The sequence below is a fragment of the Sphaeramia orbicularis genome, chromosome 4, assembly GCF_902148855.1.
Source record: "Sphaeramia orbicularis chromosome 4, fSphaOr1.1, whole genome shotgun sequence".
In the NCBI taxonomy this organism is placed as follows: Eukaryota; Metazoa; Chordata; class Actinopteri; order Kurtiformes; family Apogonidae; genus Sphaeramia; species Sphaeramia orbicularis.
Genome location: NC_043960.1, coordinates 254,141 through 280,181, shown reverse-complemented (window position 1 = coordinate 280,181; position 26,041 = coordinate 254,141). Strand labels below are relative to the sequence as shown.

General features: G+C 40.3%; 1 protein-coding gene across 1 annotated transcript in view; it reads left to right on the top strand.

Moving 5' to 3' along the window:
* The first annotated feature begins 11,207 nt into the window (after positions 1–11,207).
* Positions 11,208–26,041, top strand: part of LOC115417989 (FRAS1-related extracellular matrix protein 1-like) — a 127,050-nt gene continuing 112,216 nt past the window's right edge. Inside the window, 1 exon segment of the mRNA XM_030132256.1 lies at positions 11,208–11,423. The gene's annotated coding sequence lies outside the window, so the exon portion shown is untranslated.

Here is a 26,041-nt window from a genome sequence, read left to right as displayed (position 1 = left end):
TTGTCTTTTAAAGTGTATGTGATTTTTTCAAGCGGTAAACATAAAGACAGTTCTTTGAGCCATTTTACTCTGCTCGGTTTGCTCATTTCTTTCCTTGACTGAGCCATCACTGTCTTTGTAATATTCCCAGGTTTATGAGGATTTTCTCATAGTGATTGATGTGAATTTCTTCAGGGTATAATCCTAATATAAAAAACTTGGGTTCCAGCTGTAGTTTCACTGATAAAATCTCCTGTAACATACCTCTAACTTCTCCCCAGAATTCCTGATTTTTGGACATAACCATAGACAATGGAACAAAGTGCTCTTATCTTCGCTGCATTCTATTATAAAATCTGTCTTTTAATCGTATTTCATACAGTACGTTTTGCTGGTTCGATTTCTAGGATGTCTGGTGACTGAAAAATGACTGTTTGTGGTCAAAGAAGTCTTGGCGTCCTGAGTGGATAAAATAAAAGCTTTTCCATAAATTAAAAAAAAAAAAACAAAAACCAAAAAAAATATGTAAAGATTTTAAAATTTCAGATTTCAAAGATTTTTTTTACTGGCCATTTCAATAGATGCACTGGACATACAGAGAATTTAGATACTGTTTCTCTCTCACATAGTTATAAATATCACAGTACTTTTTACAAAAGAGGTAAAAATAGAACACGAATAAATAGGTGGTGGCAAAGAATAAACTCTATAGAATATAAAGTGTATACATCAGGTCTATTTACACTGGCAGCGGTAGTGCAACACAGTAACGGTTATGAGGTGAGGAGGTGAATAATGGATCAAACCGCAGCAGATATGGCAATAAATAAATAAAAAAAAACAAAAAAAATACACAAATAAAAAGCATAAATACACTAATGGCTAAAATCCACTTTGTTGCTGCTTTGAGGGTAATTTTATAGACATTTTAAACCAAATTACCTGAGGTCCTCAACTGGTTCCATTCAGGATTCTTGGAATTTTGTCATGAGTGGTGGACACTGAAGTATAACACAACAGATCATAATAATAATAATGGATATTATTGCTCCAGTTTTGACCTCCCTCCCTCTTTAATAAATAATCCTTTTTCATGTTTCTTGCTGTGAAGTGCTTCCAGCCTTACAGCTTTATATTTCTCACGCTACCGTCTTGCTGTTTCCTGAAACGTCATGAATCGTCGTAAACACTGGGTTCATTTTTGTTTTTTTTCCCACTTGTTGTCAAACTCTCCATTGTTGTCTTCCACTCTGTATGATAGTTTAGTCCCTTAAAAAATGACTGCTTTTTAATTAAACCACTTATTTTGATCCAAAATGCAAAATTAGGTGGACAATTAGGAACAGCATTAGTTCTAAGTGGTGGAAAACAGGAATAGTAGAAATGATGTGTTTGGGTGCAGCGTTAATCCTTGGAGTCCGGAGATATCATGGTTTGTCAGGAGCCCCTGAGGTCGCATCCACATCAGATTCACTGTTTGTCCTGGAGCTGTAGGATGCTATCAGAACCCAAACCAGTTTAAGATCATGTGTGCATTGTGATCATGTGCCCAGGTTAACCTTCCATGTATTATTTGTGTGTCTTGATAGTGGAATCAGATCACCCAGGGCCCCCGGAAAACCCCCCAATCCCCCCCCCACCCCCCCAGACCCTGAAGGGTTCCGGTAACTCATGTCTCCCACTAATAGCCCCCGTTCACAAATGAATCAGATCCATAGACTGATCATTTGGATGACGACGAACTCTCTGTGTGTGGTGAGAGAAAAGGTCAAAGGTCCGACTCATAATAAAAAGAAGCCGGCTGTCTCGCAGCAGTGAACGCACCGGTCGAGCCGCTTTCCTCATTTCATGTGGAAAAACCAACTAATGACGTGGAAACTAGATAATGTATAACGCTGGGGGAGCTTCTGTCAGCCTGCTCGTTACCCAGACCCCTCTACTCCACCCGACCCCCGTCCCCCTTCCCTCCCCCGACGCTGCCGCTCACCTCCTCTCCTGGTATTTCTCCCAGGGAGTCTCGCCCTTTCACGACTGGAGAAACATTAGCGGCCAGTCCGGCTTTGTTTTGGATCAAATCGACGCCATCATTTGCATAATCTGAGAATGAGCTCCGCCTTCCTCATCACGTCTGGGAAGTCAGACCCCCCCCCCCCCCTTCCCTTCGCCACACCACATACAGAGACAACCCTTCATTAGGAGGCGATACTCACCGTCTTCATGTTTCCGTCCATGCAGTGGTCTCAGTTGTCTGTCCGTCCTTCATGAACCTGTCAGGCAGACTGCAGGCGTTGTGGATGGACAGAATGGGAATGTGGACGTGATCCATTTCTCCTGCTTAACCCCAGTCGGTCACTCACTCAGTCAGACTCTGTGACAATTAGAACTGACAGGTTTCCAGTGCGACTTTCAGCCTCCACTGGTCACCAGTTTGACTCGCTAATGGCACTAATGGGCCTTAGAGGAACTGCTCTACAGGACGTCTCAAATCAGAATAACACTCCGCAAAACCGCAAAGTATGCTTTCACTTAACTTCATTGCTTTGATGTTGTGAATCCTAACAGTGGAATTTAAGATTAAATACTGGATAAATAAAGGAATCACTGCCAACTGTAGAATAATGGAAAACAATATCCTGCAAAGGTTTCTGCAGAGAGTTTTAAAAAAACACTTCAAAACACTCCTGTTCAAGCAGGCTTTTTAATTTCCCAACTGACTTAGGACTGCTACAAACTGATTGCACTTTATGTATTTATCATATTTTAATTGTATTTCAATTGTATTTTATTGTGTTTAAATGGTATTTTAATTGTATTTTATTTGTACTGTTTATTTGTACTTTGCACAGTAAAGCACTTTGTGAGTGTCTGTGAAAAGTGCTCTGTAAATAAAATTTACTTGAGAGACAGAGAAAACGGACTTTTTTTTAGACACCATTACATCTTTAAGTGGTTCTATGGAGTACTGATGTTCTAAACTGTGACCGGCAGGGGTCAGTCTGGTATGAGAACACAATTAGGACCATAACCACCAACCAATCAATGTAATATTTCCACAGACTGTATCAGTCACTGAATAAAGTATAAAGCTCATTGTTTCCACACATCTGTAATATGGTATCATCAAGTTTTCTTTTTTAAACTAAAACTCATCGACACTTATTTTTACATTCGGAGCACAGGAGGATTATAAGACATGTTATTTTGAGCATCAGCTGATAGTTTACATTATAGCTCTGTTAGCTTAGCTCTGTTAGCTTAGCTCTGTTTTTAGACTGAAAACAGCCACAGTAAAACCACTAATCACCTGTTTTCTGTTGGGTTTGTGTTGTCAGCAGCTGAACTAAAGATCTGTTTGGAATCCAACAAATAAGGTCAGAACTGTTTGAATGGTTTAGTCTGAACCATGGATCAACAAACAGCAACTTAGCAAAGATAATACATAATAACTTTATACCTTCATAAGCCTCAGAATCAAAGTCACCCGTGTAGAAGAAACTCTGTCATTTCAGCATCAAACTCTATTCTTTTCATGTACAGCTGAGTCCAGTGGAGAAAACAACAGTGCTTTTAGTTTTTATCACCCACTCACTGTCACAGACTCATTAACTGTAACATCAGCTTTTTTTTTTTTTTTGCCTATAATTAAAATGAGCCATTTGTGAAATCAGTTTTGACTCGTTAATCTGTCTTTTGAATGAACCAGTGGATTTGTACCTTTAACCTCACTAGCACAGACTGCTACACTAGGGGGTTTCTCAGTCTGTTTGCAGGATAACTGTAGTATTTGTCTGTCCTTAGTGCACATGTGGGAACTGCCTCATAAGTAGGGATGGAAATCGTTAAGAATTTAACGATTCCAATTCCATTATCGATATTGCTTATCGATCCGATTCCTTATCGATTCTCTTATTGATTCTCACTGGGTGAGGGAATAAAAGAGAACAAACGGGTGTGTTTGCATTAACTGTCTTTTATATTTCCATCTGCACAGAAAATAGAGCATGTACAGTATGTACAAATAATAAGAACAGATGACGCATGGCCCAGTTCGGGGGGGTGGGGGCGTCGGCATGCAGTGAAAGCAAAACTTAAGACTCTTTACTAATTCCTCTATTGCCGCATTTCTCCTACGTGGAACCGGTTCGACTTGGCTTGTCTCCCGTTGTTGTGCACCTCATTTCCTTTCCCCTACCTTCAGAAACTTGTATTTGGGTACGACATTTCCCGCACCGGAACCGGAACTGGGCCCGGCATTCACTCTGCTGCTACATTCACAAGCTAAGTAGTGAATCAAATATGTGACATCCCTGTGAATGAATCACATGCTGTGGACAAATGTTTGAACAGACTGGAGGGATTCCACCCTTTAGAAGACATGGAAGCTTTGACAGTGTTCCAGTGGACCTGGTGTGGTCTGTTTGGACCTGGTGTGGTCTGTTTAGACCTGGTGTGGTCTGTTTGGACCTGGTGTGGTCTGTTTAGACCTGGTGTGGTCTGTTTGGACCTGGTGTGGTCTGTTTAGACCTGGTGTGGTCTGTTTGGACCTGGTGTGGTCTGTTTAGACCTGGTGTGGTCTGTTTAGACCTGGTGTGGTCTGTTTGGATCTGGTGTGGTCTGTTTGGACCTGGTGTGGTCTGTTTGGACCTGGTGTGGTCTGTTTAGACCTGGTGTGGTCTGTTTAGACCTGGTGTGGTCTGTTTGGACCTGGTGTGGTCTGTTTAGACCTGGTGTGGTCTGTTTGGACCTGGTGTGGTCTGTTTAGACCTGGTGTGGTCTGTTTAGACCTGGTGTGGTCTGTTTGGATCTGGTGTGGTCTGTTTGGACCTGGTGTGGTCTGTTTAGACCTGGTGTGGTCTGTTTGGACCTGGTGTGGTCTGTTTAGACCTGGTGTGGTCTGTTTGGACGTGGTGTCGTCTTTGTAGACCGTTTCTGCCTCAACACTATGTTCGCTATGTTCTGACCAAAACAATGAAGCGCACACGTGACGTCATCGCGCATGCGCAATTAAGGCGGAATCAATAAGCAGAATTGTTAAGCAGGCAGGAAGACGATTCCAAGCAATTGAGCTACTAGGTACCGGTTCTCGATTCCCATCCCTACTCATAAGTATAATTGGCTCTTTATGGGTTCATGTGGAATGAGGCCTCTAGTTGTTTTCTGGGCTCTGACTTCAGGTCCACGTAGACACCGAGCAGCCTAAATGATGGAGAACACTCCTCTCACCGTGGATCTCTTAATAAAGACGTTGTTCTCCCTCTGTGGGAGGAGGGCTGGCTCTTGGTGGGTCGGTGCCACTGAGCTGAACGGCTGCCACGAGGCTGGCACCGACCCGCCGCTCTGATTGGGCTGCCAACACACCACCGGAGAGGCTTCAGACGACGACACATCCAAACCCGCACGCTTTAATCTCTCACTTTATTCGTGGCTGTAAAGTGGCTTTGCAGAATCTTCTTGGACTGGGGAGGGGGCTGCTTATACCTGTTAATTACTGAACTCCAGAAAACTGTCTTTCAAAGGCGGGGATGGATCCTCACTTTCCCGGCCAACGGAGCTGTGAGAAGGAATGGGCGGCCAACTGAGGGAAGGCCTGCAGCCCTGTTCCCTCCACCTCTGCACATTCAACACCCAGTAAAGCATCAACTCGGAACAGAATGTTCACCGCGTTCAGGGCCAACTCACTCCAAAAGAGGATTCTTCTTCTGCTGTTTCTTCTTATTCTTTTCTTGACCGTGCAGTCTGTTCCAGGATTTAATTATGGGTCAGTGATGAAGGGAAATTAATTTGAGGCGGTGGAGGAGCGGCGGCGTTGGGCTGACAGCGGCCTCAGGGTCGAGGTGGGCATGAGGCCAAATGCTGTGGCAAACTCTGAAGTCACCACGCAAAGGGTAGCAGTCAGAAGCGATCAGAGCGGCCGGACAGTCGACTGGAAGTCAGTCAGCGCTGCAGCGACGTTTCTGGCACCGACGCCTCCGAAAAACCTAAATCCACTTTGACAGACACGCTTCAAGTCCACAACAACTTTCTTTGTCTGACTTTTATTTTCTGCTGCGGTCACATCATTGTTGTTATTTTTCTGTACAAATAGGTCTCTGCATGACCTTTCATGAAACTGCTTCCAGAAGATGAGCAAATTAAACAGGAAATATAACGCTGAAAAACACATTATTCAGCCCAGTCGCACTGAATGATAGATGTTAAATATGAACATGAACCCTGTAGTGCATTAACCCTCAAACACCACCACAACCACAAGAATCTACTGATTTAAGGTTCAGAACCTTTGAACCACTCATCCTAAAATCCTACTATCATATACCACTTCTTAAAACCACTAATACCTTTAAATATTTCAGGTAAAATACAATACAATACAGTTGAAACAAAATTATCAACTGATCTAAACTGTTTAATACCTGCTGATCCACTAATCCTATCAAGTCATGTAAATAATTGGTGTAAAATGCAGTTTATCGTCTTTTCATGGTCATCAGATATGACCCATTTGGATGTTCAGAGGCTCAGTAGTTACCGTGGAAACATCATCATCTTCTACAACATTGATTCACCATTAAAACCCATGGAGTTGGATCAATGACAGTAGTAGATGCTTGTTTTTATGTTAAGTTAATTCTATATTTTGCGGAAAAAAGTCACTTTTTCTTCAGTTTTTGATACAATGACCCTGAACTTTATTCTGAGCTTTTATGAACATCTCCATGGTCACTAAAATAAATACAGAAAGATACCTGATTTTCACAGAGAAATGCAAAATATAGAGGATAGTATTATAATAAATGATGATAAATGATGCATGAAAGTTTAAATAGAGAGAAAAATTAATTCAGGAGCTGCCACAAACGTAGCTCTCGGTCTTTATGGGTTAATATTTCTTGGACACTGATACATTTCAGGCTCTTTATTAACATCTATTGAATCCTTCTGCTGCTATGATAACATGTCGGGTCCTGTCTATGTCCTGGCATTTGCGAGGTTCTGAGACTTAAAGATGCTTTCATTAGTTTTTAAATTTTTTGAAAATTGTTTTCAATGTGATGTTCAGTTGTGTTCAGAGAGAAATAAATGTTAAAAAGATGTCATTGTGAAGCGTGAACTATTGTAGCTACAGACAGATTATGTTAAAAGGGAAACGTCACTAAATCTAAGCTGATGATTCTGTTTTCCTCATCTAGACCCTAAATGTAACTGACAGCAACAGTTGAACAAGATGGAAAACAAAACAACAGCACATTCCTGATTGGCCGCAGCTGACCCCATGAATGCCCACCGCTCTGATCTCATCCAATCAGCTGCAAACAAACAGATTTTAACCCATAAAGACCCAGTGCTACTTTTGTGGCAGGTCTTACTTGATTCTTTTCTCCCTAGTTAACCTTTCCTAAGTGATTTATCGCCATTTATTGTAATATTATCCTTTGTATTTTGCATTTTTTTTCAGTGAAAATTAGGGGTGGGAACTGATAGGATTTTATCAATATCATTGTCGATTCTGTTTAGCAGTCCAATTCCTTATCAGTTCTCCTGTCAATTCCTGAGTGTTTTTTTGAATGGAGAAAAATAAGTAGTTTGACAGGTCACAGTGGAGCTTGGTTGACCAGCAACGTTAGCACTTGTATGTAGGCAGCCACATACATGACATTCCAGGACTTTAATTCCATGCCGGACAGAGAAATGCTTGAGCATGTTGCTTTTATTTGCACCTTCACATGAAATTACAGCATCACACTGAGTACACACAGCATTTTTCTCATCTCTTCTGGTGAAATGTAGCCAAGCTTTGGATCGCTTTTTCCCCCTCCATGATTCCTCGCAGTTGAAGCAGGTCAGCGGGTGATGTAATTATGTAATACCAACACAACTGGAGAACGGGGTAGGATTAAATAAGTTATACCTCCTCACACTCATTTTCAAATATGCAAGTCATACTTTGTTTTCATGTATATGTTTTTTGTTTGTTTTGTTTTCTTATCTGTTTCATTTCTAAGGACTAAGTAGGATTATTTTGTTTTGCTGCATATTCGAAATAAACTAAACAACTATGCGACACAGGGAAAACTAGAAAACGTCGTGCTGGGAAATGAGAAAATCATTAAGAAGAATTGATCATGCTGGAGGTGTACTATTCTGATAGAACTGATCAATTGGAACCAGTTTTCGATCCCCACCCCTAGTGAAAATCATATATTTTTTTCTACTTAATTCACTGATCATGTAGATGTTCATAAAAGCTCAGATTAAAGTTGAGGGTTATTATATCATAAACCAAGAAAACTGAAGAAAAAGTGACTTTTTTCAGCAAAGACATAAATAACTGAACATAAACCCAGTGTGTCCATCCACTGTCATTGATCCAACTGCATGGGTTTGACTGGAGAACCAATGTTGGAGAAGATGATGGTGTTTCCATGGTAACTACAGGGCCTCTGAACATCCAAATGGGTCATATCTGATGACCATGAAAAGATGAAGAACTGTATTTTACACCAATTATTTGCATGAATTGATAGGATTAGTGGCTCAACAGGTATTAAACCGTTTAGATCAGCTGATAGTTTTGTTTGGTGGGGGCTGTTTGGGTCTTATGGGTTAATACCGAGTTAAAACTAAAACTCATCAAACAGAAGGAGGATGAATGTCAGCAGATGAAGTCCATCCCTGTCCGAGTGCAGATTTCCTGCTTCCTGGATGGTTTTCCCAGTGTTCAGACCCTCCACGCTCAGATGTGCTGCCGTTCCGATCCTGACAACATGTGTTTAAACGCTCAGACTCGGAGGAGACTGTGGAAGACCGGCAAACCGCCCGGGACGACCAAACCATCGGCACTGAGGCTGAAAGGCAGCGAAGAAGGAGTCCTGATAATTAGAAGATCAGGCTGCTGACTCTGGACTTTATCAACAACAAATACACAGAACTGTGAATTCACCCCATAAACCTGTGGATCTGAACAGTTTCAGATGCAGACACAAAAAAACATGTTCATGCCCTTTTAGGATCTGAGTTTATGGAAATAGATCAGGAAGTAACAGAGTTATTTAAGGTCTATTATCAACAAAATAGTCAATTAAATGCACGTTTTGTCTTGTAATCTGACTGGTCATGTTTTTCATCATCTTTGTAATGTTTTAATGTGGTATTTTGTCTTGTTGCATCTGTTTTGTCTTTCAGTCTTGTACAGTTTTTGTCTTATGTCTGGTTTGTTTCTTATCCCTTTCATCATTATCATCTTGTTGCAACTGGTAGGTTTCTTTGGTTTTTGTCTTGTTTTGCCACTTTTTAATTGTATTTTTTAAACTTTATTTATAGAAACCTTTCAGCATTTATCAAATATGACAATAATAATTTCAAGTAATGTGTTTATAATACAGAGAATGACACCGGGCATGATAAACAAACAAACCCCCCCCCCCAAAAAAAAAAAAAAAAAAACGCAATTAAACAAAACACGCATACAAGACAAAGACAGTCAACACAGTGCATTCTGGTACATTTAAGGAAAAAATTAATAAACAGATAAACAGGTCAACCACAATGTAAACAACTGAAATGTATTTACAGAGTTTTTATTTGTTTTTTGACACACCTTTTGCCTCATAGAAGAAACAGGATTAACATAAGTTCCTTCAATATTTTGTCATTTTAACTTTGCTTTTTTCTTGTTTCATCTGTTATGTGCTTTTCATCCTGTTTTATTGTAATCACTTTGTTGTCAGTCCGTCTATCTGTCCATTCAACGACATAATCGCATTTTCTGTAGAATGTGTTGAGATATTTGCACCAAATTTATACTGTGGATGCATCTTAACACGGAGCAGAAGCCTGTTGAAAATAGGTGACCTTGACCTACTTTTTCAAGGTCAGATGTCCTTGTGCAGTTATAATATCTGAGTACTTTCACATATAAATATGTATGTAATAAGTTTTACACAAAGACAATCTAATCTAAATTATAAGGCAGTAACTTTCAGCAGAATCTTATGCTATATTTGGCTGAGGAGGATTAAAAGGATTAAACGTTTTTCTTTTGCTTCCTTTTTGTGTTGTGGGTTTTTTTTTTTTTTTTTTTTTTACATTTTTTACAGTTTTAGGTTTAATGTTTAACATAACCAAGGAGGTCCTGTTTTTGCCGGCGTTGGTTTGTTTGTCTGTCTGTCTGTGAGCAAGATAACTCAAAAAGTTATGGACAGATTTGGATGAAAATGTCAGAAAATGTTGAAACTGGCACAAGGAACAAATGATTAAATTTTGGTGGTGATTGTGGGGGGGGGCACTGATCTGCCTTGGTGGAGGTCTGTGCTCTCCGAGTGCTTTTCTAGTGTTATACTTATTTCAGTTTTATGTGTTTTCCCTCTTTTTTGTCTTTAACATTGTTTTGTCTTATGTTTTTTTTAACTTTTTATTTCTTAATTAGTACATAATTTTGCCGTCATTTTTTAGACATGTTCTTACATTTTTGTCCTGTTGCATCTTTTGTTGAGTTATCGTTTGTTCCATCTTTTTCACTTTGTTTCTTGCCATGGACTTTATTTAATGTATGCTTGTCATTGCTGAACTGAACTGTCACTGTGCTAATACGTGTGTCATATGACAATGAAGAACAAAGTCGAGGAGGAGGATGTAGTGTCATATTTTAAGTCAGCTCTATATTCATGAATGGAGCCCAGATTTCACCCTGAACAAGTACATGGTTAAGTGTATATTCTGGAAAAATCTTCAATCTCCTGTGTCATTTCAGTAATTACAACTATTCCTCCTTTGCTGCAGATATGTTTCCATTGGTTTTCCGATGACCAGTCAAATTGAGGGAGCACTATACCTGCAGTGGAAATGCAAAATGCTGCTAATGAAAACTGCTGAAAAAGTCCCGTAAAGTCGCAGTGAGTCGAGTTGATACCATCTGTGGAAAACAATTTATGAGTTTCATTCACACAAACTTCCTGACACGAGGCCTTCGGTGGTTCATCTGGGTGGGTTCAGGGCTGTGATGTGGAAAGAAGGCCAATAATGACAACAAAAGATGGATTTTTTTTTTTTATTTATTTGCATCGGACAGACTCAGAAGGACATGCAAAGAGTGAGAGAGAGGCAGAGAGACGGGGGGCTGTAAAAATAAAGTCCTGGAAACCTCTCAGCACATTTCCTGTCTCCCTCCCTCAGACTTAACCAGACGAGGAAGCACTCGCTCGCCCTTTGTTCTCCATATCTGCCGGTTGAAACCCCCTCTCGGTGTGTTGGGTTGGGTTGTGTGTTGTGTTGTGGGATGCCAAACGTCCTGGAGTGACGGTGGGCTGTGGAGCGGGGGTGGGAGTGTGACGAGTGTGTGAACTCTGTGTGTGTATGTGTGTGTGTGTGACAGAATTCCTCCTCCTCTGAGCGTGTGCAGATGGTGAAGAAGACGGAGACGAACAGAAGAGCTCCAACAACTGGAGGTAAGTGCCAACCGGCTTCGCGCACACATTTTCACACTCAAACACTGGTTTTGTGTTTCCGGCGTGCCGCCACACTAACCTCCAGCAGGCCTCAGAGAGAAAACACTCACAGATAAAAGGCACAAGAGACACATTTCCTATTTTTACCCTGTAGTTTTTTGTATGTTTCCCTCTCTGTAATGTAAAACACTCTCATGGTTGTAAACACACAGTCATGGCAGGGCGTCCCTTCAGTTTTACAGGCTGGGGATATGATTAGAGCGGCAGGAGCGCAGTGGAAACTTTCTCTGAAGTGTTTGGTTGGAGTGGGTTTAGCTCCTGCAGGGTTTCAGCTGCTACCTGCTGCACAGGAGCGGCAAATAAACCCTAAGTGTATGGATATTATGAACAAAAACTCACTTGGCAGACAGAAAAACATAGATAAAGTAATGAATGTTCAAAGTAACCTTGTGTACAGACTTATAAATCCATGTTAGGTGCAGATAAGACATTCAAGTGGGTAAATTGAGGACAGACACCGAAACATAAGAGAGATAAACTGACTGGAAGAACATGAATAAGTATCTCACCATATGGATACAAAAACGCAGGTGTAAACAGAAATACACAATGCAGATTAACTCGCTCTATGATCATAATTTAACATGATACATGCAGACAGTAATTATGTAAACTGACTGAAAAAGGGTCAAAATGTCTCCAGTTACATGAATTCTCACAATGTCTGCACTAAAGTGTGGTGGCACATGCACATGAAGAAGCACAATGAGGTTTTAAAATGATTAAAAGCATTTAAAAGAAAATACCACAGAAAAAGACGTGTGCCTTTGTAGAAACATACCATTGTTAGGGTGTAGCTGCAGCTCAGAGGTAGTTCGTTGCATCGGTGCTGTTGGGCTTCTAATATATTTCATCAGTGGTGGAAAAGTTACACATGTAGTCGTGAGTCTTGCAGTGTTTCCACACTTGGACAGTGTATAAATAGTGGACAGTCCCTCTGTGATGTCACCCACTGGTTGTGAACTGGAACTGTGAAGCCCAAACATATGAGACATGGACGCGCGCCATGTTGGTTTTTGGAAATAAATGGGTGGAGTCAGAGAAGTGCAAGGGATGAAACCAGCACTGACAGAAAACCCCACCCACATCCACCAACAGTGTCATAATAAAGCCCATCAGATCATTTCAGAGTCAGTAAATGTAAACACATACAGTTGTGTTGATAACGGTATAAATGTACAAACACACTAATAACGGCAGCCTGAGCTAATTAGCATGCTAGCTGATGGATCATGGAGTTCAATACAGATTAATGCTAACATCAGCTAATGCAGTTGTCTGTGTAGGGTCTCATTTGCCCAGGTCATCGTTTTTCTCGGTAGTTCTTCTCGGTTCAACTGGACTGGTTTAGCTCTTCTGAATATGTTTTGTCCCTCATCCAAGAGACTTCTTCAGTTCTGAACTCCCAAACACACTCACAAAAAAACTCACAAAAGTTCTGAACTGAAGAAGTCTCTTGGATGAGGGACGAAACGTATTCTGAGGAGCTAAACAACCAGAACCGAGAACTATTAAGAAAAATCAGCTAAGTCCCTAACTTAATGAAATAATAGATAAGAAAACACAATTCTTAGTGCAAAGGCTTCACTTGGAGAACTTTGAACATAGTAACAAATCTGGGAAATTCTTGGCTAATGAAGTAAAAACAAATAAAGAGAAAACAACTATTTATTTCGTTAAAGATCCAGCAGGAAATATCAGCCATGACCCTGACAAAATAAATAACACTTTCAGGTATTTCTATAAAGCGTTATACACATCACGAATAGACCCATCAGATGATAACATTGACCAGTTTTTTAACAACGTCAATCTACCAACATTACAAGAGGGACACAGAACATCTGTGGACTCACCTCTGTCTGTTGGTGAAGCTCTTCAACATATGCCCAATAATGAAGCCCCAGGTCCAGATGGTTTTCCAGCAGAATTCTACGAAGAATTCTGGACTACCCTGGCACCCACTTTCACACAACTATGTTAGAGCAGTCTGTCATGAAGAAATATGAGTTTTATTCAATAAGCCAGACCTCTGAATGTCTGACTTGGCAACTGAGCTAACACTAGTAAAGAAAATTGTTAGTCGTTATTGTTAAGTTAGTTAATTAGGCTCATATGGGCTGTTGATGGAGACGTAAAAACTGTAACACACAGAGGAAGGAAGAGGAATTACAATCCTGATAGTGCATGTCAGAAATATTCCAAACAACTGGTCACAAATTAAAAAAAAAAAAAAAAAGAAAGAAAGAAACTTAATGCAATGGTAAATTAAGAGCAGATAAAGCAAAAGCATGGACAGAGAATCTCAAACAGAAACCGTGTTCAGACCATAGCATCATTAGACCTGAATGAATGAACGGATGGACGGTGCAGACATGTACAAATGATTAGACCATCAAAAATCATCAGAAACAATAGTTATGCAATCAAGTACTATTTCCTGTGTGTCATGTGACTAAAACAGAGAAAAGAAAACATGGAATGTGTAAAAGCACTGTTTGTGTCAGTACAATGACATAGATATACTGATGGAAGAACTGAAGTGATTTTGGTTTTTATCAAGAAAACATGTTCAATGGATAGATATCAGCTGTGAAATTAAACTATTATGAGCTGTTTTTGTTGTTCTCATTATATTTGTCCAAACAAATGGACCTTTAGTTGGACCAGGCATTAAAATGAACAAAAAACTGAAGAAAACAAGGGTGGTCTAATAATTTTTTCTGACTGTATGAACAGACAGATGAACACATGAAAAGATGAATTAAGAGGCAGTTGAGTGAAATAGATGAGGGATAAACTCCACTAACAAACAATATAGTCATTTTTGCTCATTGTTGCGTCTTTTAAGTTGTCTGTGGCTTGTTATGACCTTATTTTTTTTCTTTTGTCTTACATTGTTTCCATCATTTCCATAATTACATCTCTTGTCGTTTTGATCTCACGTTTTCGTTGCTTCCATTTTTAACATATTTTTGATCATTTTTGACTTGTTGCGCCTTTGTTTCAATGTTTCCATCTTGTTGCATTTTTCATTCTTTTTATTTTTGTTTAATTTCTTTTGCATCTTTTCTGTTTTCTCACATTGTTTTTCTCTTGTTGCATCTTTTATGTCATTTCCATAATATTTCATCTTTATATTTTTTGCATTTTCACATCTATTGTGAAGTTTTCTATACATTGTAATCATTGCATGTTGTTGCCTGTTGCATGAGCTGTTATGTTTTTTAATCACTTTTAACTCATGTCTCTTACATCATTTTCAACTTGTTACCTGATTTCCATTGTTTTCCTCTTTTCCATCTGGCTGTAGCAGATGATTTCCATTGTAAAATTCTCACCAAATGTGCTGCTTTCCTCTGGGATTGAGTTGAAGGAGGTCAGTTGTAACATTTGTTTGCTTAAAAGTGGGTATTTAGTGTTTTTTGTGGTCCTTCAGTTAACAAATGGAAATAACAAAGGAAACACTAAACACCTGAAATGTTTGGAATGAAAATAATCCAATTTGGGTCCAGAATGGGTCGGCCTCTGTTCAAAGAGCTGCGTGGGTCCAGGGTGGTGGGATCTGAACTTAATTATCATGTTTCTTTGTGAACTGTGTCAGTCCTCCTCAAAGCTGCGGTATATGTTTCCCATTCAGCAGCAGTGAGTCACTTCCAGCAGCTGGTGGATCATTTAACCCACCCCGGCCCTTTGGATCTGTCCAACACTCATTTCATTTCCACAGTCGGTACAGGTGAGATTAGAAAATACATTCCTCTCTGGGAAAGAGCGAAAAAATCTGTTCTTGTAAGCCAAAGGTGTCAAACATGTGGCCTGTGGACCAAAACCGGCCCCCTAAGGTTACAGTCTGGCCCCCAGGATGAATTCACAAAGTGCAAATATTATACTGAAGGGTTTCAAATTCATTTTAGTTCCAAATTCCAAACTCCAAAATGTTCACGGTCAAAGTAATTTCCTTTGTACCCGTAGGTAGATTTGTTCTACAGTAGCAGGAGAGGGCTTTGGTATTATACAACACTTTAAACAAAACAAAAAACAGACACAGAGGATAATAAAAATACGCATGGGCAAGTACTCTAAGGCTCAATCCCTATTCACCCCTTGGCTCCGCCCCCTTACCCCTACCCTTCTGTTTAGCGTGTACACGTAAAGGGGTAGTGTTGTCCCGATTCTGGATTAGACGGAGGGGAAGGGCTAAGGCAGAGGGCTGTATGGCCCAGGACCACACTACGAACGAAGGGGTAGGAGAAATTTCCCATAATTCTGTTTGAATCATTGGCAAGACGGAGGTAAACACAGCAAAAAGTGCAGCAGCGACCAAAGAAACACACAAATGTACGGGTTTCTTCATAATCATTTGATCGTTCGTTTATTGCCGTTTCAATGTGTTACAGATTGCATTTCTGTGGTTTATAGTTGAAAGCCGCAAAAAGACGACCAAAGCCCATGGAACACAGACGGTTCCAGCTGCTGACGGCATAGGGAATACTTTCAGAAACAAAAGTTGCCGCATCTGTTTATAGGGGCATCAATGACTGATTATGACATAACAGGTCTGGAAGGGTTGTCCCATTTCATAGGGGAATGTTTCAACCCCTACCCCTCGCAGCTCCGTTTCAAGGGGTAGTACCAAGTGCAAGGACCAAGGGGTAGGGGTAAGAGGGAGGGGCCAAGGGGTGCATTTGGATTGGGCCTAGGGCTACGTTCAGACTGCAGGCAAATGTGGCCCAAATCAGATTTTTTTGCCCATATGTGACCTGTATGCAGTCTGCTAAAGACAGATTGAACAGCACAAATCTGATTTTGTCAAATCCGGCCCAGCCCACTTTCGTATGTGGTCCTAATTCTGCTTTCCAGGCCGGTTTTTGAGCCCATAAGTCATGACTTCAAACCGTGACTCATGACTTTGTATCATTCCAGGCAAGTCATGCCAAACTGCCTGAGCGCAAGAAACTGTGGCAGCTAGATGTAAACAAACCAGCATGGAGGACCGTACGTTATGCTCATTTACAATCATTTCTATCACTAGAGGTGCTTGATTTTGGCTTATTTGAGGGAAACAGAGGAGGAGAAACAGCGCATAAAGCAAGAGAAGCTGTTATACCTTTCAGGGTTCTCACTAGGATATTTTCACAGCGTAGGAGCGAGTTTTGTAGGGGGGTCCGGGGGCATCCTCCCCTGTAAAATTTGGAAATGTATAACTCTCTGAAACACTGTTTCCTGCATTTTGAGGAATGAAGCCAAGTTTTCGTCTTTGTTACAACAATGATTAAAAGCAAAAATTTTTTTTTTTTCTCAATTTGTGAATGGTAATTACTAATGGGAATTACTCCATATGGGAACTTGACACAGACACGACGCAGACATGATCGTAGAAAAACATTCACTTGCACAAAATTAGGGATAATCGGAGCGGCACTCACACACACATGCACAGGCTAAATTTTAGATCTAATTTTCCACGGGTGATCGGTCCGTTTAAACCAGATAAATTGATTGAAGTCTCATTGTCAGCCAATGAGCGTAAGGCAAGTGATGTTGGTGAGCGGGGTCAGACAATACCAAGGCACACAAAGGGGTGTGGTTTCTATTGTTCTCATTTCCTGTCTGCAGCGCTTTGTGCCAAGACAAAGGACTATATTTTTTCAAATTCAAATTTCGTTATCATTATGCGGGACGATCACACATACATACACACACACAAAAACACTGCTACACTGGTTGAAAGACAGTGTTGTGGGTCAAATCTCAGTGTCGGGGGGGCCCCCCAGAGACAGCGTCGGGGGCCCCGACGTTCAATGACGCGAGCGAGAACCCTGCATTTTATGTTACGTTATTTGTATATTTGGATACGTATTTGGTGTCATTTTATTCTTGCACTCAGTGGACTGAAAACTAGCTAATGCTAGAGTAGCCGCTGATTATACAGAACATTTGTGGATGAATTGCATCAGAGCAATACCTTGTTTTAATAAACAATTTGCATAAATACACATCCATGGGGGCGGCCATTGTTGTTTCACGGGCTACGTGATGTCAGACCTTGGAACTGGTATGACTGAGAAGTCACAGGTTTGACTGTCCGTCCAGTGCATTTTCACTGGTAGAAGGCTGGAAAAAACATGAGTTACGGGTTACCAGGAATGCAGCATAAATCCAATATGTATCTGATATTTTGCAGTGTGACTTCAGTTTGAACAGCCAGGTAGCATTTATCCGACCTTTACTTCATTGAAATAAGACAAACGTCACAATTCTGTGTGCCAGGAGGAGCGGCGGGGAAAAACAACAACAGGCTGAGACAAGATGCCTCCATATTTCCTTCTGTAAAACAGTGTGTGTCTGCGTGGTCACATATTACGTCAGGACCTCTTTTGCGCATGCGGGTCACTTTAGGATCGCATTCATACTCAAAACTGGTAGAAGTTGCATGTAATGTTTAAAACGAACAAGCACACAAAAAAACGGATTTCACCAAAGAATCTGAATTGTGCATTAAGACCTGCTGTCTGAACGTGACGATAGAGGCTCACTGATCATGACTCAGATAAAACTAAATGAAAAATAAATTAAGATACAAGGAAAAAGAACAAAGAACGTCAAATTGTAATAAATAGAAAGCAAATGGTAGACTTTAGTAGAAGGTTAAAAAGTACACAAAGACTTTTTAAAAAAAGAAACAGCAGTGGGAACAAAGCTATTCCTGGAGTTGAGAGCGAGGGCTTGGACACGGTAGATACTTTAGAGCCCAGGAACAAGACACTTAATACATTTAACATTCTCTGACAAACGCCTGCCAGAGTTATACATCACAACCAAGGTAAAAGTGAACAGTAGCCTGGATTCCAAAGTCCCAGTGTGCTTCAGGTTTTCAGGAAAGTTAATGCACCTTTTGCACGTTTGACATTATTTCACTGTAACTTTCCAAGTATCTGTATTAGAGGCACCAACTGGAACTGTACTACACAGATGATGTCCACTGATTTATTCCACTGAACAAAAAGATACCGAATATTGGCAACAAAAACAAACACACCTTTCTAGCAGTCACATTTTATACTGTATATTTAGGAGAAGGGTAACTAATAGATTACACCAAGGGGCCAGGACCTCATCTCCAACTTGAAGCCAATGTGGAAATGTCTTTAAGTTGCAATACTACTGACAGCCACTAGATGCTGCTCCAAAAGTATTGACTCCCATAGATTTCATTGTTTTACCCTCAGCCCTCGCGGCATGGAATTTACATCAATTTGTCTGTCTGTATGTTTGTATGTGCCAAAACTCTGGCGTGGACTGAAGGCCGAGGGTTTTCAATTGCGGGCACGTTATGCTAAAACAACTAAATCAGCAATGTTCTTCAGGGACTCATTCTGGTCTCTTTTTTTTATTTGGAGTAGTAAGCGATATGGTGTGTCTTTAAATGACTTTGCCGAATCCAGACACACATATACACATGTACATACATACATACAAACATATACATACACACATGCATACATCCCAAATTGGGAAATTGTAGTGCAGCACGACACAGTAAAAATACATGAGGAAACACACTATACGTAATAAATTAGCAGTATAAAACCAGAACTGGTAAAAAATCAGGACAGTCAAACAGTAAAGTGCAACAATAAACCATAATGTGCAAAGATAAAGTGGACTTTTTCAGTGGGGAACAGTTGCATAAATAACATTAAAATGCACCGTAGAAATTGCGTTTATGTCAGGGGTTTAACATCAGACAGAGGTGAGTTTATTGTACAGTGGAATAGCATGTGGCAGGAAACATTTCCTGTATCTGTCCTTTCAACCAGCGGTGAGTAGTAGAGTTATCGTCTGCCAGGTTTGGTTTTCATTAACTTACCCATGACACTTTGCACTCCTGCAGCTCCACCTATTCGATGCAATGTGGACACTTATGGACACTTAAGCCAACATAGTGGCGGCCAAATCATAAACTATTGGGTTTGAAACAACAGCTCAGAAACCAGTGGGTGACGTCACAGTTCCTCCATCCTCTAATTCTTTATAATTTAAGGTCAGAACCAGTGTTTTACCCAACAGTCTCGATCCTTCTTGGTACTTCTTCTCGGTTCAACTGGACTAGTTTAACTCTTTTTGACAACGTTTCCTCTCATTCAAGAGACTTCTTTAATTCTGAAGAACTACCAAGAATGATGACTTGAGCAAATGAGAACCTTACACAGACAATTCATTCATTCATTCATCAGGTCCAAATGTCCTGAACCTCATTAGACACAAAGCAGTGGAGATTCTGCCTTTTATGTCCTGTGGGCGAATGAAATACACGTTTGTCACTTAAGTTACTGCATTGTCTTTTTATTTTACCTCAAATTTCCACATTGTGGAATTATCTTATCTTATCGTAACCCCACTGGCCAGGAAAAATAGCTACAAAAAATCTTTCATCCCTTCTGCAATAGCTGCTCTTAATAACACAAATAGACTGCACTATGTTTTTAGTAATTTTATGTGTTTTACTTGTTTTTATCCATTGTATTGCACTTTTGAGTGTATTGGGATGTGTTTAATGCCTGAGTGTGGTTTTTTAAATGCTGTCTTGAAGCTGTGACAAAAGATGAATTTCTGTTTTTACTTGGAACAGACAATGTTATCTGTCTGTCTGTCTGTTCAGTCAGATGAAATTGACTTCATTCTCGTATCTACACATTTTTCCATTCTGCATTTCTGCTGCGGTAACACCCTCTAAATTTTGTTTTTTGCATCTTTTGTTTTTATCTTTATTCCAACTATGTAAACTCCACCCTTCTCTTCCTCTACACACAAAAAAATCACATCAGTATCACATGTGAAAATACATGATCCCATTTGACATACAGAGAGCATTTTTGTATTTGGTTGTAAACAAAGTCTGTTGATTACATGTGAAACCCATTTTCCAACCTGTGTCCCACATATCTGATCACATCTAAATATATTACACCATGCAAACGTCTGAAAACATGTTCAGTCCAGGTTGTTTTGGCCTCACTGTTCTGTGCATTGTTGTTTCATTATCCTATGAGATTCTCACTTTTGCATTTTCTCTCTAAAACTGTTGTGTTGAAGCTACATTTCCAGGTGTTATAATAAATCAGGTTGGAACATGTGAAAACCACTACAAACAGATGAAACCATCACGCATGTTGTTCTCTCGTTTGTCGCTGCTGAACACATTTAGCTGAGGCTAACGAACCGAGGCTCGTCTGGTCGGATGGGAAGTGACAGGCCGCCCCGCTTTGACACCCCCCCCCCCCCCCCACACACACACACACACCACACACACACCCTCGCCCTCCACCCGTCCCAGGACATCTCCAGCACCTCTGAGGGGTCACGCAGATTAACCCCTTGTTTCCTGCAGTGGGCTTTGGTTTGAAGTGAAATGGAGGGTGAAAGCGTTTTCCGGTCGGGAGCGTGGAGCGGCAGGGGAAGAATCCAGATGCATGCTGGGAGTTTTGTTTTAAGGATTTAGAGGAGTTTCGGTGTTGGTCAGGGGCAGTCAGAGGTTTCGGTACTGAGTCGGTGGACATTTTCAGTAGGAAAAATAAAAGTTTTAGGGGTTGGATGTCAGTGTTGGAGGGAATGTGCAGCTGAGTAGGATCTGGATGTCAGTATTTTGGACTCGATATTAGATGTTTGTCCATGAGCTGAGATCAAACTTGGACTTATTTGCCGCTTAAAATATGATTATATTTGATTTCTATGTGTTGAAGACAATCTTGACACTGTTAGAATTTATTACAGCAGATAGAAAAAACAACACAGAAGGAAGAGGAAGAAAAAAGCCAAAAAAGAAAATTAGAAACGTGAAAAATTAAAGGGGCAAGTTCAGTTAACCCATAAAGACCCAGTGCTGGACTTCTGGTAAGATGACGAAGAGAGTAGCTGCGTAGTTTGGAGCTCCTCCAAGTCGGTTAAAGAAAACACCACTAAAATGAATTAACTCGATATATAAATGTTTTATTTTGTAATGAGTGGAAATAATCAACGTAAAAGCTGCAAAATCAAGAGATCAACACAAGAACAGGCTGCAAAGTCAAACATCCCTGAACGCAGCGACGTTGAACCTGGAGACCACACCGAGGCTCTCCGTGAGGGGCTAGCAAGCATCAGCAGAGACATAAAAACCCTCCACCAAAACATCAGACAGAAGCTACAAGAATTTAAGAATGACTTAAAGACTGAAATGAAACAAGAACTGACTTGACTCAGAGAAGATATATACCACAAACTCAGAGAAAATGACCAAGAGCTACAAGAGCAGAAGGCTAAACTAGGAGAAGGCTAAGCTAGCAGAAGGCTAAACTAGCAGAAGGCTAAGCTAGCAGAAGGCTAAACTAGCAGAAGGCTAAACTAGCAGAAGGCTAAGGTGGCAGAAGGCTAAGCTAGCAGAAGGCTAAACTAGCAGAAGGCTAAGATGGCAGAAGGCTAAGCTAGCCGAGGCCGAGGGCCGCATAGCCGAGCTGGAGGAGTGGAACACTGATGCTAATGAAGCTGAAACTACTGAACCAGACCGACAAATGCAAGACAAAAAAACAGAACACGAAGCGAGGTCACGGAGAAATAATATTCGCATATTCGGTCTACCAGAAGAAACAGAAGGTAACTCAATGATCAACTACGTAGATCAGCTACTGATAACAGAACTGGAGCTTCCAGAGGAAACACACCTGCAAATACAGCCAGCCCACAGAAGAGGAGTACAGGAGCACCTCCCAGATCAGTGCTAGTCGTCTTTCTACAGTATGAAATCAAAGAAATGATCCTGAAAAAGGTGTGGCAGAAGAAGCTAAAAGTGGGAGAAAAGATAATACAGTTTGACCACGACTATCTGCCTGAAATAGTTCAAAACCGCCGGTCATACCTGGGCATAAAGACGGCACTGGGGGAGAAGAGCATCCGTGTCCAGACCCCATAAACCAAAATACCAATCCACTGGAACGATGGAGTAAAAAGTTATGATAACGCCAGAGAGGCCACACGGGATATGAGAGTAAGAGGATTCTCACTGGACATGCCGAACGACACCGATGACCGAGGGGAAGGGAAACTCTGCACCAGGATGGAAGAGGGTGAGAGCCGGAGGAACGAACCGAGACACGGCACAGCGAGCGAGGGACAAACTACAGGAATACCAGAGGAAACAGCCATAACCCACCGGGAGAAATGGACAAAACGCTCTTATTGAAAAATCTGACTAGGTAAGGTTTCAGAGACTTATATAAAAGCGAAGTGACAAAAACAAAATGACTGGGGTATAGTAGAAAGAAATATCTGATATTTAATAGGCTCAGTTTACCTAGAAACTCGAGTCATACATCACTGTGGGAGATTAACAGCATTCTGTGGCTTCAACTATAATTATTTAATTCATTACTAACCGACAGAGAAGGGAACACGTTTGAAAATGTTGGACACTTCTAGACTGAGGACAGATCCACAGGGTGGATATCTATCATTGTCTAGGGATGGGCCCTCATGTGAGATGAGGATTCCCTGTCCACCCTCCAACTGGGACTTTGGGGGAAGTAGGGTGAGTACCCCAATATGGAAATTCAATGTTGTTCATAGCGTTCATAAAATGTTTCACGTTTATTATGTTTCAAGTTGCTTGGGTGAACATGTACATGTAAAAACTCAAAATAATGGTATATAACAGTCTTAAAATATTGCCTCTATAAATGGGTTGAATTCACGTGTAAAGAGAGGAAAAGTCAGGACAAAAAAGAAAGAAAAAGGTACAAATTATATTTCTACAAGAGACTCACCTATCCCAGGCAGAACACGAAAAACTAAAAAAAATTCGGCTATAGAAATTCTTACTACAGTTCATATAAACAAGGAGATAGAAAAGGAGTTGTAATATTAATTTCCAATTCGACTAAATTCCTCTGTGAAAAGGAAATCCAAGATAAAGATGGAAGATATGCCATTGTGGAGGGAAAGTTGGAAAATGAACCAGTTACTCTGGTAAATATGTACGCCCCCCCAGAAAGTGATAAACAATTTTTCAGATCTATCTTCAATGTAATAATAATGGAAACTGAAGGAGTATTAATTTGTGGAGGGGATTTCAACATGGTGATAAATCATAAACTGGACACAAGTATGAGGAAAAACAAAAGACAGTTGGCAAAATTTTTAAAATGGTCCCTAGAAGAGATGGGAATGATCGATTTATGGAGGAATATGAATCCTACCAAAAAAGACGTCACTCATTACTCAGTAACTCACAGGGTCTACTCAAGGATTGATTTTTATTTTTTTTCATAAATAAGGAAGACAGATATAGAGTAGAAGAATACACGATTAAGAGAGCAGATTTATCAGACCATAATGCAGTTTATCTACAGATCCACTTAAATGTTAGGAATAAACAATCTGGAGGCTTAATGTAGGAATTCTGAACAATAAGGAAATACTTAAAGACATGGAAAAGGAAATCAGACAATATGTAGATGAGAATAATAATGGAGAAGTTGAACCAACAGTTGTTTGGGATGCTCTGAAAGCGGTTGTTCGAGGAAAACTTATAGCTAAAACAGCATCATTAAAAAAAAAAAAAAAAAGCAGCAAGATTAGCAACGTACAAGATATACACTGAAAGGTTAAGGGAATTAGAGCAGCAACACCAAATTATGAAGGAACAGAGTATACCAACAAATTCAGGATATTAAAACCAAAACTAATGACATACTATTAAGTGAAATGGAAAAAAAATGCTTGTATCTAAAGCAGAGTTATTATGAAATGGGCCCTAGATCTACAAAATTATTAGCTAAATATATTAAAAAGCAACAGGCAGAAAATACTGTACATAATATCAGAGACCAGGTCACTAATAAGATCACTTATGACCCAGAACATATTGAAAGAATATTCAAGACATTCTATGAAAAACTATATACACAACCACCAGCTGCAGATGAAGGTGAAATGGAGGACTTTTTGAACCAGCTTGTAATGGTGTAAGTACAGGCACTGAATCCAAATGCAGAACTCAGACTCAAAAGGTATAGTTCAAAAGGTTTATTGGTCACACACAGGTGTAAGAAAAATATGAATGACAAAATCTTGAGGATAATGGGTGGTAACTTCCTCTTCGGATTCGTCCTCGTCCTCCGGACCGAGAACGGCAATCCGTCTCCCCGTGCGGTTTTTGGGGTCTTTTTCCCGACTAGGGAAAAGCAAAGGGAGGTCAGGGACGGAAACAGGTCATACACAGGTAGGCTATCAATCAGGCGACAGGACATAAGGACAAGGCAAAAAAAACCTCACGTACCAGTAGTCAGGCGAGGAGATCAAAACCAGGGTATCAGATGAGGCAGACAAAACCGACAGGGAGCAGGCAGTAGGCAAAAACCGGGAAGTCAAAAACGGGTCACAAAAACAGGTAATCAAACAGACAGACAAGATCAAGAACGCTGGTAAGTACTACAAGAGTTACAAACTGGCGTGATCAGGGGAAGAGACTGAGTTTAAATACAAAAGGGAGGGAAGACAACTAGACACAGGTGGCACAAATCAGGGCAGAGACAGGTAATCAGGGGAAAGGTGAACACAATCCAGGAAGGAAAGTAAAGACGACAGACAAGACACATGAGGGGAAACTTAACAAAATAAAACAGGAAGTGACAAACAAACATGAAAGACAGACAAGACCAGATTAGCGTCTGGCTGCAGGCATGACACAGCTGGAATTACCATCAGTCGGTACCTCTCAAAACTATCTTAGCAGTCGACATCACAATTGAAGAGATTAAAGAAGCAATAAATTTTTAAAAAAAATAATAAATCTCCAGGTAGCTATGGCTATGCTGCAGAATGGTATAAAGCGTTTAAGGAAGAGCTGATCACAGTGCTCCAGGCCTCATTCAACTGGACTCTCAAAGAAAACAAAATCCCTCCAACATGGGCAGAGGCAGTAATTTCACTTATACCAAAGCCAGGCAAAAACAAAGAATAATGTGCATGTTATAGGCCAATTTCAATATTGAACATAGATTACAAAATTATACATCTACTAATCTCCAAAAGACTAAATACCTTTTTGTCAGACCTCATAGATGAAGATCAAACAGGCTTTATAAAGGACGCCAAACCTAAGACAACATCTGGAGAACACTCCATATAATTGAACAAGCATAGAAAGAAAAACAAAGTACTATCTTAGCATAGATGCTGAAAAAGCATTTGATTTTGTGGATTGGAGTTTTCTTTATAAAGTACTAGAACGGTTAGGATTTAATAAAAAGTCCATACAGTTAATAAAAACATTATACAAAGAACCTACAGCTGGAATAAAAATAAATGGAAGTCTGACTGATAAGATCCACCAGACAGGGATGCTGCCTATCACCTGCCCTCTTTGCTATCTGTATTGAACCCTTAGCTCAGGCAATTCGGCAAAACAAAGAAATAAAGGGAGTCACAATAAAATGGCTAGAACACAAAATTGGACTTTTTGCTGATGATGTAATAGCTTTCCTCAAACAACCAAACACACGCTCCTATTGATGAACTTCTTG